The sequence below is a fragment of the Pseudorca crassidens genome, chromosome 15 (assembly GCF_039906515.1).
Source record: "Pseudorca crassidens isolate mPseCra1 chromosome 15, mPseCra1.hap1, whole genome shotgun sequence".
Lineage (NCBI taxonomy): Eukaryota > Metazoa > Chordata > Mammalia > Artiodactyla > Delphinidae > Pseudorca > Pseudorca crassidens.
In genome coordinates, this window is record NC_090310.1 from 78,626,947 (window position 1) to 78,641,931 (window position 14,985).

General features: G+C 47.9%; 1 protein-coding gene across 1 annotated transcript in view; it reads left to right on the top strand.

Moving 5' to 3' along the window:
* Positions 1–14,985, top strand: part of LOC137208012 (uncharacterized) — a 324,147-nt gene that overhangs the window by 2,117 nt on the left and 307,045 nt on the right. The window lies entirely within an intron of this gene.

The window sequence follows — 14,985 nt, forward strand, 5'->3', positions numbered from 1 at the left end:
TCCTTCCCAAGCTGTTGTGTGGAAATGGATGTTGATGATGCCTGGAGAGTTTCCTGAAAAGATGGAAATGACCTGTGTTTGCTGAGCACCTACTAGGTGCCAGGGAGGTTGCTGGGTGATTTGTGGATGTCAGAGGCACAAACTGGGCCAGTCGGTGGGCTCTGGCTCGCAGACCTGCTTTATTTGGCCCTTCTGGGTTGACTTTTTTTTTTTTTTTAATTTTGAATTAGTTGGCCAGCCTGTAAAAATCAGGAGATTTCACATAATTTGTTTTTCTTTTGAAACACTGGGAGGTCTGGCCGACATCCCCCATGAGAGCAGTGTGCTGGTGTTGGGTTGTGCCCTGCCCCCTTTGCCCATGGTTTGCCCCTCAGCCCTCATCATGTCCTTTAAGTTACCCCCGGACCCCTGGAAGCATGAGTTGCTATTGTCTCGTCTCAATAAATTGTCTAGGGCCACCCAGTAAATGGCAAAACTGGATCTGAATCCAGGCCTGGCTGACCTAAAAGCCCAAGCTTGTCACTAAAAAACAAGGTGCTATTAGAACGGGGGGCAGGAGGAAGATGTGGCGTCTCTGGCCCCAAGGAAATACCTTAAAAGGGAGTTACAGTCTGCGGTTTAAGGGTATGCTTTCCTTCCCATTCATAACCCACTGTCAGTAAGTCATAAAGTTCTGGGTTGTTTCTCCATGGCAGAAAGGGTTACCCAGAGCTGTCCAAACTTTTTAATCCATCCTGCCTCTGGAGGTGAAAAGGCTAAGATTTACGAGACAATTGGTTAGAGTTAGGAGGCGGGTGTCTAGGAAGGGGGGTGGCGGGTGGAATTTTCTCCCTGAGCTCTCCTGGCAGGGGGTCGAGCTGGGTGTCCCTGGCACACAGCTTGTTGCAGGAAAAATGCTGCCCTGCAAGTTGGGGTGGGGAAGGGGGTCAGGGTGGCATTCACCTGCCACCTCTCCCAGCACTCTGCCGCTTTCCTGTGCCTCAGACACCCCAAGCAAGCCACGTCCTGGGAATTCCCTGGAAGGGAATTTTTGAAGTTTCCGGAGTGATTCTAAAGTGCAGAGGTTGAGGGAGTTCCCTGGCAGTCCAATGGTTAGGACTCCGCGCTCTCACTGCCGAGAGCCCAGGTTCAGTCCCTTGTCGGGGAGCTAAGATCCTGTTGTGATCTTCCTATAGGTTTCCACACAACCATTTCCTCCGCGTCTTAGTCAGTTGTCACTTCGGGGCTCCTAGTCTAGGCTGGGATCAGGGTGCAGTGGAGGAGGTTGAGGCACACGAGGGTACAACTTTAAGTCTTTGTTTTAAAAGTTGCTGTGTTGCTTATCATGGATTTGTTTTGCACTGGTTTTGTTTTTTAAAAAATATTGCATCCAAAAAAATAAATATTGCATCAAAATGCTACTTACCTCAATTACAGAACTTTTTAGCCTCCTTACATTTTGCTTCTCGGGCGAGTGTGCCTCACCTGCCTCACCCTAGTCCCAGCTCTGCTCCTAGTCTAGAGTATGCTGGAATGGGAGTCAGGAGAGCTGAGCTCTGGTCCAGCCTGTGCCCCTAGACTCGCTGTGTGACTGGACGCAAGTCCCCTAGGTGCCCTGAGCCTCTCAGCTGCACCATCTATCCAGGGAAGGGCTTCAAATAATAAGTTAGTTTATTTTGATTTTTTATAATACATTAATTCTAGAATGATCCGAGACACCCACTGGAGCTTTGATAGGTTGTGCATCGTGTCTATCTCCTGGGGGCTTTGGGATGTTGTAAGCCTCACTGACTCTGGTCTTTATGGGATGACACTGTCCTTTTCCCGACACCCCACGCGGGGTACTTCTCTGTACAAACACCAGGTCTTCATGGCTGCTGCGTGCAGTGAGCGCTGAGGCCTTTGCTCATTTTCCCTGAGGGAAATGTTCAGTTCTGGAAGTGTGGGCATGCACCCTATTCTTTGATGTCTTGCTTCTTGTTCTTTGGTTTCATTCAGTGGATCATGTGACACTCATTCATTGCGGACCTTCTATACGCCCAGCACATAGAAGTCACATTTCTAGCTTTAGAAGAGCTTAGGTGTAGTGAAGGAGGATGCACGTAAGCAGATCATGTGTTGAGCGAGGTCTGCACGGGGTAGAGGACTTCCAGCTAAGGCCACATCCAGGGAACTGGGCACTGTCCTTTCTCCTGGGAGGAGCCTGCGTCCTTGGTGCTATCTCCAGGTGCCACCATCCCAGAGCAGTGTACAGTCACCTTCCTAGTAGAATCCTCTGGATAGAGATGCTGTGTGACATTTTGCCTCCACACTTGAACAGGCAAAGCTCTGAGTTAGAGCTTTCAGTTCCTCCTCATTCCCCATCTCCCTCCATCCCTCCTCTGGACTGTGCTTTGTTCTTCAGTTTTTCCTGGTCCGACAGCCCCCAAAACCCATTTCAAAGCCCACCTCCTTCTTTTAGCTTTCCTCCACAGCTCCAGCCCTCAGGGGACTCTTTCCTTCACTCTTTTCCAAAGCCGTTATCAACTAATAGGCGCTCTGCCTGGAGCTTTATTAAGATCTGTCTCGAGTTCCTTGTGACTTCAGCCCAGCCAGGATTCTGATTCTTGCAGGGAGAGGGCAATTACCCAACAGACAGTAACAGTTGGGAGGGCTCTGCCCCTCAAGTCAGTGGGTACAAACAGATGAATCTTGCTAGGACTTCCATATTTTAAAAACAATGAATTATGTGCCAGTATTTGAACATCCGGAGATCTCACGTAAAAATCTGGATTGCTGGCTTCCCTGGAAAACTAAAAGATGCGCCAACCCTGGACCTGCCTTCCTCCCTGGCAAAAATTGGCTAGAGCTGGTAGGAGCTTTTTCCTTCAGATGGGACATGGGGTCTCTAGTTTGCCACATTCTTACTACTCCTTGATGTCTAACGCTGGGCTCCCTTTACTCATCTGTTTTACCTTCCTGGCCCCTGTAGGCATTTGAGATTTTAACCCTTGCTTTCAAATGTCTTTTCCTCTAAGAGGAGGGACAGTTCATCAGAGCGCTGTGCACTGGCAGAAGCTTAGGAAGGCTCAAAGGGAGGCTGGGCGTCATTGCTAAAGAGCGTTGGGTTGATGGGGGAGGGGAGAGTCAGGAGGTTGTTTGCTATGAATCCAGGCTGTAGATTCTTAGTATCAGTGAGCTTAGATGGGTGTTAAACTTGGCTGGTACTGTGTTGCTTTACCTGTACATATAGAGACATATTTAACGTGACTACAAAACAATGTAAAAATTAAAGTAAACTAACTTATTGAGGGCACTTACTATGTGCCAGAAACTGTACTCAGATTTTTACATTGAATTCTCATAATAACCCTGTGTGGTCAGTACTATTGTTTCCCCCACTTTAGAGGCAAGGGAACGGGTAAGTAACTTGCTCAGGATGACACGGCCAGAAAACAGTGTCCACAGATGACCCTGGAACCTCGAGCTTAGCAGGACTGGAGGCGCCGGTAGATGATGGGTTTTAAAAATCACTGTCTTCTCTATGTTGCCTCCTTTCCTGGGATTGGAACCTGCAGGCCTCCTGCTGGGAGGCTGTCAGCTTTGAGGCTCCTTTCCCTGGCACAGGGTTGGAGTTAGCCAGCCCTGCAGGTCAGTTCCTGAAGGCTCTTTGATCTGGAGAAATGCAGGAGGATAAGGCTTTACCGAGAGGAGGATGGGGTGGGGGTGGGGCAGGGGCCCTGTCAGCCCGGCCCAGGTCCCCTCAGACAGTCCCTGGATCCCAGAAACGCAGGCCCCGCCAGCCGGCCCTGGAGCGTGAGCTCATTCCTCCAGTGTCCCCACATCTGAGGTCAGTGCCCCGTTGCACCGCTCTCTGCATCCATCTTTCTGCAGTGGAAGATTTTAGTGCCCTTGTCGTTACTTTGCATTGCTTCTGGGCTGCGTTCCCTCTTACTTCATTTTCATCTGAAATCCTGAGCTCACCCTCCTCGGAGCTGATGGGACCATTTATTTCCAAGGTTGCAGCCAGTCGGAGGGCGGCCGACAGCTAAGCGGAGTACTCTGGGTTTTTGCCACCTTGTTTTGTTCCTGTAGACAAGGATGGGAGACAGGAGAACGTCTTCATTTTGCAGCAGCAAAGCTGTCAGAGCCTTAGAGCCTCAGTGCGTATCCCCTTTGCCCCAGAGGACACTGCCTTGGTGGACTCTGTCCCTCGGTCTTTTATCCTTTTGGACTCAAAAGCTTGGGAGAGCACAGCATGGGCTTTGCAAGTGTCCAGTCAGATACTCCTGGATTGTCATAGTTGCAATGGCTCCGAGAGACCGTTTTCAGACCTTCTCTCAGTGTTCTGATAATGAAACAAAGCCCAGAGAGGGCAAGAGATTTGCGGAGATTGCACAGCAAGTTGAGTGGCAGAGCAAGACTGACAGGCTCCAGCTCTGTTACATGACACGAGCCGGCCTCTTCAGAATCTCAGGCCAAACCTCAGGAGGTCCCTTCCCTATGCACCAACCGTCTGGAAAGCTCTGCTGCCGGCCCTTCATGGGGCACTCCTCCTATTCCTTCGGTTTGAGCTCAGATGTTTCTTCCTCAGAGAGACTGCCTCTGAGGTCTTCCTCTAGAGCAACCCCTCTCCCACATCACATTCTTTCACAGCCTCTATTTTCTTGTCCTCAAGAGCTCTGATCCTATCCCAGTTGATCTCCTATCAGAGTTTCATTTACATTTTTATTGTCTCTCCCACCAGAATGCAAGCTCCCTGGGGGCAGGGACCATGTCTGTTGTCTGTTTTATTTTCCACTCTCTCTCAAGCACCTGGCACACCAGGGGTGCTCCATAACTATATTTAGAACGAAGGAATAAACCTGTGCAGGTGGATTTCAGGGACTTCAACTGATCCTTAAACAAAGGAAACCGTTTTCCGGAAGTGATGAAGATTTAAACATCTTTAAAGCAGAATCACTTTCATTTGCTTTAGGTTAAGATTTTATTTGTGGAAACAGAGTCCACTCCTAAAAATGCTTCAAGGGCATATATCTAGCCTCCCTTTTATTGGTTCATTTGACACTATTTGCTCAGCTCCAGGTCTGTGCCACGCCCTGTGCAAGGTGCTGGGGGGTGCAGAGACAAGGAGAAGCCGGGATTCAGCAGGATTCTTCTCAAACTGGCCTCCCCACAAAGGAGAAGCCACTGGTTCACGTGGTTGGAAAGTAAAGGGCTTGGTCTGCCTGACTCCAAAGCCCATGTTCTTTAAAAGCTACTTAAATAATGATGGTGTAATTTACATAGGGTGAAATGCTGCAGATCCTAAGTGTGTGGTTTGATCAGTCTTGACAAATGCATGCACCTGCATAACACACACCTATCAAGGAACAGAGTTTCCATTACCCCACGTCGTTCCCTCCCCTTTCCTATCAGGCCCCCCTCCCCCAGACCTGCCATCCCAGAGGCCACCACTGTTCCCATTTCCTCCACTGTAGATTAGCTTTGTGTCTTCCGGAATTCCGTGTGAGTGGGACCATACGGAGTGTATTCTTTTATGTCTGCCTTCTTTGGCTCAGCATAAAGTTCAGTGCTCAGCTTTGAACTTGGCGTGTTGCTGCAAATATCACTAGTTCGTTCTTTTTCATTCCTGAGTAGTGTTCTGTTGCACGGATGCACCACGTTTTGTTGCTCTGTTCCCCTGTTGATGGACATTCGGGTGTTCCCAGTTAGGGACTTCTGTGGATAAAGCTGCTATGAATGTTCTCGTACACATCTTTCTGTGGACATGTGCACCCATTTTTAGTAGATTCCTAGCAGTGAACTTGCTGGGTGAAAAATCCCACATCCTCATTTACAATGATAGACTACCTCCCTGTGCTAGGGTCTTCTGTCCGGAGGTGTGACCCGGTCGTGAACTGTGTGAAGGCCCAGTGCATTATTATTTGAGGCACTCTGCTTAGTAGCTCGTCCACAGCCAGCTCTGATGAGTAGGTTGAGGGGTGAGTATTTTTTGGATTGCTAGTTGTTTGGAGATAATCCTCCTGGGTGTCTTGTGTTTCTGCATGTCTTGTAAGCAGAGTCACAAACTGTTTTCCTTTAGACCACATTTTAGAGGATGTTTGTGTTGGGAAAAGTTTTGGAAGATAGAGATAGTGTTTCTTTCCGGAGCAAAGGACAAGCATGTTTACTGTCCATTAGAAAAGATTTAGGTTTCCAAATCTTATTCCAACTTTTAAATTCCTTTTTAAAGAAAGGAAATTCTGACAAGGGCTATGCCATAGATGAAGCTTGAGGGCATTATGCCAAGTGAAATATGCCAGTCACACACAAAAACCCAAATACTATGTGATTCCACTTATATGAGGTACCTGGAGTGGTCAAATCCATAGAGACAGAAAGAAGAATGGTTGTTGCCAGGGGGGTTGGGTGGCGAGTGAATGGGGAGATGTTTAAAGGGTATAGAGTTTTGGGAGATGGAGACGTTCTGGATATCGGTTGCATAGCAATGAGAATATTAACACCACTAAATGTACACTTGGAAATGGTTAAGATGGTAAATTTTATGTTGCGCGTTTTTAATTTATTTTTGGCTGTGTTGGGTCTTCATTGTTGCGTGCAGGCTTTTCTCTAGTTGTGGTGAGCGGGGGCTACTCTTCTTTGCGGTGCGCGGGCTTCTCATTGCGGTGGCTTCTCCTTGCGGAGCACGGGCTCTAGGCGCGCAGGCTTCAGTAGTTATGGCGCGTGGGCTTCAGTAGTTGTGGCGCGCAGGCTCAGTAGTTGTGGCGCACAGGCTTAGTTGCTCCGCGGCATGTGGGATCTTCGCGGACCAGGGCTCGACCCCGTGTCCCCTGCATTGGCAGGAGGATGCCTAACCACTGCGCCACCAGGGAAGTCCATATGTTGCATGTTTTAAACACACACAGACACACATGGACGAAAGATTTGGGTTTCCTAAGCTCAGGGTTCCTCTCCTGTAATGCAACTCACTGTATGTCTTTGCACTACCCAGTGGGAGCTGGGGCTTGGGGAACTCATATGAGAAAATGTTGATCCTCTAGCTTGCAAGTAGGGCCAATCTCAGAACCTTCACAGTTCTTGACAAAAGTGATCTCTGTATTTTTTTCCTTGGGGCACTTTTGACAACAGTAAGTATAGTTCAAAACTTATCTTTAAAAATCTTGAAGTCCTTGTCTACGCCCTCTTGTTCACAGCTTTATTTCCAGGGGCCTGCACAGTGTACAGTGATACATAGAAAAGGCTTAATAAATATTTGTAGAATGAATGACTGGATGGCTGAGTGAATGAACGCGTGTTGCCTCGATCCCATCATCTCTTCCTCAACAAGGGAACGTCGGGAATAGACGGCCTGGCTAATTGTCACAGCTGTTTGGAGGCCAGCTCCTGGGGAGCCGCCTCTGCTTCGTGCCAGGCTGGCTGTCATCTTCCCCCCCATCACCTCCCCTGAGCTTCTCCCTCACAAATGCTGCTGAGAGCACTTCAAGGGGGACAAAGCCCCACCTTTCTTGCTCTGCCAGGTGTTTGCCTGTGATGGTCAAGTATTGCCCTCTCTGTGTTACAGAAGAGGAAACAGAGGCTCACCAAAGTAAAGGTCTCATGTAACTGCCCTGCGCTTGGCCACTGGCTGGCCAGTCTCAGATGGGTCCAGGTGCTGGGGCTTTTGCCTCCTTGTACTACTAGCAGCCCTCTGGACATCAGGGGGGTGGGATGGGGGTGGAACTTAGAAGTATCTTGGGCTGTTGACAAGAGGGTCGACCCACCTGTTAGTGCTCGACAGAGTCCTGGTTTTAGGTGGGCATCATCCTGCTGGGGGATCCCTGGGGGCTTCTGGGCAGCTGCCAGAGGAAGGCCCTTGTCTGACTCTGAACAGCCCCGGGGGTTATTTAACTGGTGGCTGGTGGTCTGCAGGGGTGGGCTTGGCTTTCATGGCTCTCTTGATACTGACTCACATCCTAATCTTGGTCCTCCCAAGTCTGGTCCCTCAGTCTCCCAGTCTAGTCGAGTCCCCTCCAGCCACCCCTGGAATGGAGGGCTCCGGCAATTTCTCTGCTCTCTTTCCAGACCCTTATTATGGAGCACACTTAATGTTCATTCCCCTGGGGCCTCCCATTTAGTTTCAAGAGCTTCCTTTTGAAGTAAGAAAAAAAAAGGAACCTTATCAATTTCTCCTTTTATTTCCTCTGAAACAGTTTTAATTCTCTTTCACACAGTGCGGATCCTTCTGACTTATTGGCGCAGAGTCTTGGATGGGAAGGATGGGCAGAGAAGGCAACAAAAACATAAAGACATATTTCCAGAGAGTCTGTTGTGGCATTTAGAAATTGTAGGGTGGGTTTGGGGTAGAATGGGGCTCCCAGGTTAATGCTTTCTCATCACTTCAGCTTACATGCCTGGTCAAGTTACTGAATATTTATTAAGCATCTACCATATGCCAAACGCTTTGTTGACTCATGGACCCTGAATGCTTAAAAGCTATGCTTTCTTAGGGGTAGAGCGGTAGCTCTTGCTTTTAATTTCATAGGGACTGAAATGAAAAACCTTTCGGGGGAAAAGAAAAAAAACATTCGCTGTCAGCAGTAGTAGTAGTTTGTGCATTCATCGGTCCACTCATTTACTCATCTTGAAACAAACATTTATTGAGCACCTGCTATGATCCAAGCCTTCTACTGGCTCTTGGGGATATGGCTTTGGCCATGACAGGTAAGATCTCTGTCTCCATGCATTTTAAATATTAGTGTGAGGGAGAGGCAGTACATAATAAACAAATACATATGGAATGATAGATAATGGTAAACGAAGGGCAGCAAAGTAAAATGGTGAGGGTTCAAGAGCAGTGGGGGCAGCTCTGGGAAAGCCATGTCCGGGGCTGAGTGCACTCCGCTCACTCAGTGTCACTCCTTGCGGAGCATAGGGCTGAGCTGCAGATCCTTTGTCCATAGCGTCTGTCCCTTGTGTTCCTTCTCTGCGAGTCAGGAACTTGCCGTGCTGAACCATTGTCACCCTCTCCCCCTTCTCTTTGGCTCCTGCCCCACCTGCATTCTCCTAAATCCAGTCCATCCACTAGTGCCCTGGGCCACCCCTTGCTCATCTGCTCCAGCTGCCCTTGCCGTGGCTCCAGCACACCAGGCGTCTGGAACATTCTTCTTCCCCAAGCTATCTGCACAGCTTGATCATTTACTTGTTTTTAGGTCTTTGCTCAAAGGTCAGTGACCTTCATGGTGAAGTCTTTCCTGGTCACTCTATTCAAAAGTACAGTCACCCCATCCCTACTCCTAGACCTCTCCATTCTCTATCCTGTTTCCTTTTCCTCCTTAGCTTTTGATTTGACATACTGTAGATTTTGATCATCTGGGATGAGGGAGGAAGCATTACCGGAATCCGAGGGAGAATGGAGACGGAGAGCTGTCTGGAGAGAACCAATGACCTGCAGTTGAGGGACCAGGCAGCCTGATGAACTCATCCTCTCCTCACTCCCTCTGGTCTTGGCCAGGCCCAATCAGAAGACGGAGGCGGGTACCTGTCAGCCTCTAAGGGCACAGAGAAGGGTGGAGAAAGTGATCTGGAGGCAAGTGGCCTTCAAACTCTTGTTTGGAGCCCTAGGCTTTTATTAAAGAGTTTGGGGGCCATCACAGTGGGCAAGGGTTGACCCAGTGGACTGGACCTTGGTCAGGCCAGCAACATTTCCACCAGTATGAGTGTGGAGAATTACAAGGCCTGAATTTGAACTTCAGCTCTCCCACTGACCAGGTATGTGATTTTGGACAAATCACTGTGCCCTCTGCCTCATCTGTTAAATGCAGCTAAAAATCCCTGCTCTGCATTCCTCTCTGGATGGTTGTGAAGTTTCAGTGAGGTTCAAGATGTGGAAATGCTTTGCAAATGGCAGAGTCTTGGACAAATTTGTTGCTTTCATTTCAGCCACCAGCACATTGCCTTCGTTGACTTGGGAATTCCAAGTCTAGATGCAAAATGGGTTACCTGTCACCGTGAGGACCTGGGAATGACAGATGTTTTTAGCACAACCGATTCACTTCAGTTGGTTTCTGATGGAAAAATCCACAAAATTCTTAAACTCCCAGGTGTGGGTAGTAGTTCTGTTACCCATCAGTATGCAGGATACCCAGTTTTTGCTGGGGACCTGTAGACAAGATCTTGACTCCAGCTTTTAATAAATGCTTCAGGCAGTGATCAGTTTATTTCCCTCCTCCCTCCCTCCCTCCAGCCAAAGGGAGCACCTCTCTGGGGGTGAGGGAAGGTGGCAGGGTGTGGTGTGCCAAGCAGCAGGAAGAGTGTAGGGAAAACTGCCCTCCCTCTTTCTTTGTTCCAGGACTCACATGCCAGGCTGTAGCAGCTAGGAGACACCCCACAGCCGGAGCCCTATGATTCCTGCTCCAAGGAGAGCAGAGAACATTGCTGTGGTTGCCAAGGCATTGAGATGCAGAGGGCGTGGCTCTTCAGCAATCTGGACCACTAGCCCAGCGTGAAGTTGGCTGGTGGGCACTACACAGCTAATTGCTGTGATTTGGCATTCAGTGCTGGGTACAGGCATTGTACCAAGCGCCAGGGTTAGAGGCGGTTCTCAGTCAGCCACCGCTGCCTGCTGTCAGTCTCCGGCTTTGATAATGATAATCGTGTTTGTTGCTGAGGGTGGGGAAAAAGGCCCTCTTTTTCTCCCTTTGTCAGCTTACTGAATCCATCCTCGTTTCCAGCGATGGGGTCTCATGGCTCAGCGGCCCGAACTCTAGCCTGGGCAAGGGAAATTTGAGTGTTCGTCTCAGCTCTGTTACTCCCTCATTCCATCTTTGGACAAGTTACTTCCTTTTCTGGCCCTCAGTTTATCTCTTAGTAAAATGAGGGTGTTGTACTGTGATATGGAAAGTTCCTTCCAGTTTGAATACCTTGTGTTTCTAGGCGCGGTTTCTCAGCCCAGGCGCTACAGGGCACCTCGTGTTATTGTGCCTTGCTGAATTGCACTTCACGGGTATTGCGTCTTTTGCAAATTGAAGGTTTGAGGCCACCCTGTACCGAGCACGTGTATCGGCTCCACTTTTCCAGTAGCACCTTTTCACGTCATGTCTCTGGGTCGTATTTTGGTTATTCTAGCCACCTTTCAGACTTTTTCATTTCTCTTGTATTTGTTATGGTGATTGGTGATCAGTGATCTTTGATGTTGCTACTGTTAATTGCTTTGGGGCACCACAAACCCTGCCCACATAAGATGAGGAACTGAATCGATAAATGTTGTGCATTCTGACTGCTCCACCGAATGGCCGTGCCCCTCATCTCTCCCTCTCTCCAGCTTCTCTATTCCCTGAGACACAACAACATTGAAATTAGGCCAGTTAATAATCCTACGATGACTTCCAACTGTTCAAGTGAAAGGAATCGTTGCGTGATTCTCACTTTAAATCAAAAACTAGATATGATGAAGCTTAGTGAGGAAGGCCTGTCACAAGCTGAGATAGGCCCAAAGCTAGGCCTCTTGTGACTAACAGTTGGCCAAGTTGTGAATTCAAAGGAAAAGTTCTCGAAGGAAATTAAAAGTGCGACTTCAGTGAACACATGATAATAGGATGAAACAGACTTACTGCTGATATGGAGGAAGTTGTAGTGGTCTGGATGGAAGATGAAACGAGCCACAATATTCCCTCAAACCAAAATCGAATCCACAGCCAAGGCCCTAACTCTCTTCCGTTCTGTGAAGGCTGAGAGAGATGAGGAAGCTGCAGAAGAAAAGTTTGAAGCCAGCAGAGGTTGGTTCATGCGGTTTAGGGAAAGAAGCCGTTTCCATAACAGAAAAGTACAAGGTGAAGCAGCAAGTGCTGATGGAGAAGCTGCAGCAAGTTATCCAGAAGGTCCAGCTCAGATAATTCATGAAGGCGGCTACGCTAAACAACAGATTTTCAGTAGAAAGAAAACAGCCTTCTACTGGAAGAAGATGCCATCTAGGAATTTCATAGCTAGAGAGGAGAAGTCAGTGCCTGGTTTCAAATCTTCAGAGGACAGGCTGACTCTCTTGTTAGGGACTAATGCAGCTGGTGACTGTAAGCTGAAGCCGGTGCTCATTTACCATTCTGAAAATCCCGAGGCTTTTAAGAATTATGCTAAATCTACTCTGTCTGTGCTCTAGAAATGGAACAACGAAGCCTGGATGACAGCACATCTGTTTACAGCATGGTTGAGTGAGTATTTTAAGCCCACTGTTGAGACCCACTGCTCAAGAAAAAAGATTCCTTTCAGAATATTGCTGCTCATTGACAATGCACCTGGTCACCCCAGAGCTCTGCTGGAGATGCATAATGAGATTTATGTTGTTTTCATGCCTGCTAACACAACATCCGTTCTGCAGCTGATGGATCAAGGAGTAATTTTGACTTTGATGTCTAATTCTTCAAGAAATATACTTCATAAGGCTATAGCTGCCACAGATAAATGATTCCTCTGATGGATCTGGACAAAGTCAATTGAAAACCTTCTGGAAAGGATTTATCATTCTAGATGCCATGAAGAACAAGGGGTCAATAGAGTCTGTCATACAGAGTGAAGTAAGTCAGAAAGAGAAAAACAAATACCGTATGCTAACACATATATATGGAATCTAAAAAAAAAAAAAATGGTTCTGAAGAACCTAGGGGCAGGACAGGAATAAAGACACAGATGTAGAGGATGGACTTGAGGACACGGGGAGTGGGAAGGTTCATCTGGGACGAAGTGAGAGAGTGGCATGGACATATATACACTACCAAATGTAAAATAGCTAGCTAGTGGGAAGCAGCCGCATGGCACAGGGAGATCAGCTCGGTGCTTTGTGACCACCTAGAGGGGTGGGATAGGGAGGGTGGGAGGGAGGGAGATGCAAGAGGGAGGGGATATGGGGATATACGTATGCATATAGCTGATTCACTTTGTTATACAGCAGCAACTAACACAACAATGTAAAGCAATTATACTCCAATAAAGATGTTAACAATAAATAAATAAAAATTAAAAATAAAAAAAGGACAAGGGGTCTGTAAGGTCGGATCTTAACAAAGGGCACCACGAAACAGAGGAAAGCTTCAAGTGAGCTTTATTAGGGAGCGCTCCCGGGCGAGGTTCACTGGTCCGAGAGAAAGGGGCCAGAGAAGTCGCACCCGGGCGAGGGTTGGGCAAGACTTTATAGGGGAAGAAGGGAAAGGGGTGTGGTGAATCTGGGAGGGCGCAGGGTATTCCTTATTTGGTGGTCTTTTCGGGTATCCTGGGGGACCGTTCGTCCCGCCTCTCGAAAGGCGGGAAGGCTGGGCTGGGTTCAAAGTCCCCAGGTCAGTTCCTGGAACTGGGTGGTCCGGAGAGTTTCGGTCTGAGGCAACCTGTGAATCTGATTGTGTTCCCCTGCCTCGGGCCAGTTGGCCTTACAGGGTCAAAATCTCTCTGAGGTCTGCCTGTATTGACACTTGGGGCAGGAGCATTCTTAGCTGCGGGGGCGGTCCTGTATTTTGTCCGGTGTCTCCAGCATCCCTGGTCTCTACCCTGCTGGATGCAAGGAGCACCTGCCCTGAAAGGCATGACAAAGAGAAATGACTCCAATAAAAAATGATAACAAATATCCCTGGAGAGCAAAATTGTGCCTGGTTAGGTTAAGAGCTATTGATTTAGGGTGTAGGCTAAAAGTTTTGTGGGTTATGGGAAATATTTTCCCTGGATATTACTCTTGGAGGGTAAATTATTGTCATTGTTGTTATTGTTTCTCCCTCTCTCAGTATATGTAGAAGACCATGTACTATGTGCCAGACATCGGGAATATAAAATTGGACCAGACAGACCTGTTTCTGGTGTGTCCTGGTTCTGGTCCTACCCACACATTGAAGCCCATATTCTAGAGAGGGTTTGGGGAGAAGGAGACAATATTCATGTAACCACATAAGGCAATTTCAAATCTCACCTTTAAAAAGGGGATGTGATGGAATGCTTCGTGGTGCCTAATTTATCTTCATGTTTAACAGTTTTGAAATTTAATACATTAAATAATTAAGTACTATAACCAGAGCGTATTAAGCATTAGGTAACATATCCAGAGATAGGACTAGAAAAAATATATTTTTTTTTCCTAGGCGGGGAAAAATCCTTTGAATTCCTAAGCTTTGTGAAATTTATTGAGGAGTAAGTAATCTTATTAGAAGTCTGCATTAGTTTCTTGTGGCTGCAGTAACAAAGTACCACAAAGCAGATGGCGTAAAATAACAAATATGTTCTCTCACAGTTCTGGAGGCCAGAAGTCTGAAATCAGTGTATCAGCGGTGCCATACTCCAGAGCCTCCAGGGGAGAATTTTTCCTTCATTTTCCAGCTCCCAGAGGCTTCTGGCGCTCCTTGGCTTGCGGCAGCATCCCTCCACTCTCTGCCTCCGTCCTCATGTGGTCTCCTTCCCTCTTGTGTCTCTGGGTCCAAAACTCTCTCTCTTTTCTCTTACAAAAACACTAGATTTAGGACCCACTCTCATCTAGTGTGACCTCATCTTAACTTGGTTACATCTGCCATGAGCCTATTTCCGGCTAAGGTCACATTCTCAAGCAAGAGGAATTAGCTCTTGAACATACCTTTTTGGGGGGCAGATTCAACTCAGTGCAAAGGCCAAGACTGATTAGTCAGTCATGGCCAAGGAGAAGTGAAATCAAGTCCCTCTGCTCTGTGAGTCTTTGAAATAAGCCAGTGAGAATCAAGCCCAGTTTCTGATGTAACAACCCTGGGAAGAGCAGGCCCCTCTTAAATTCCAGTTCCACGGTTACAGCTGGTCTGTGCACACAGCTTCAGCTCTCCGGTCCCTCTCCCTCTGTTGAGTCCTTCCAGCAAAACCCTGACCCTGATTAAATCCAGCTGTCCCCAGCTGCGCCCACGCTGGACACTACCTGGACAGAACAAGACAGCTGTGCCAAGGGTCTCTTTTTAAATCTTCGTGTACAAAAGCCCTCAGTGGACCCTGAGAAATGCTGATGATCCCACCCCACTTCCTCAGTCTCTCTGTTCATCCTCTTTCTACTGAGGGTTA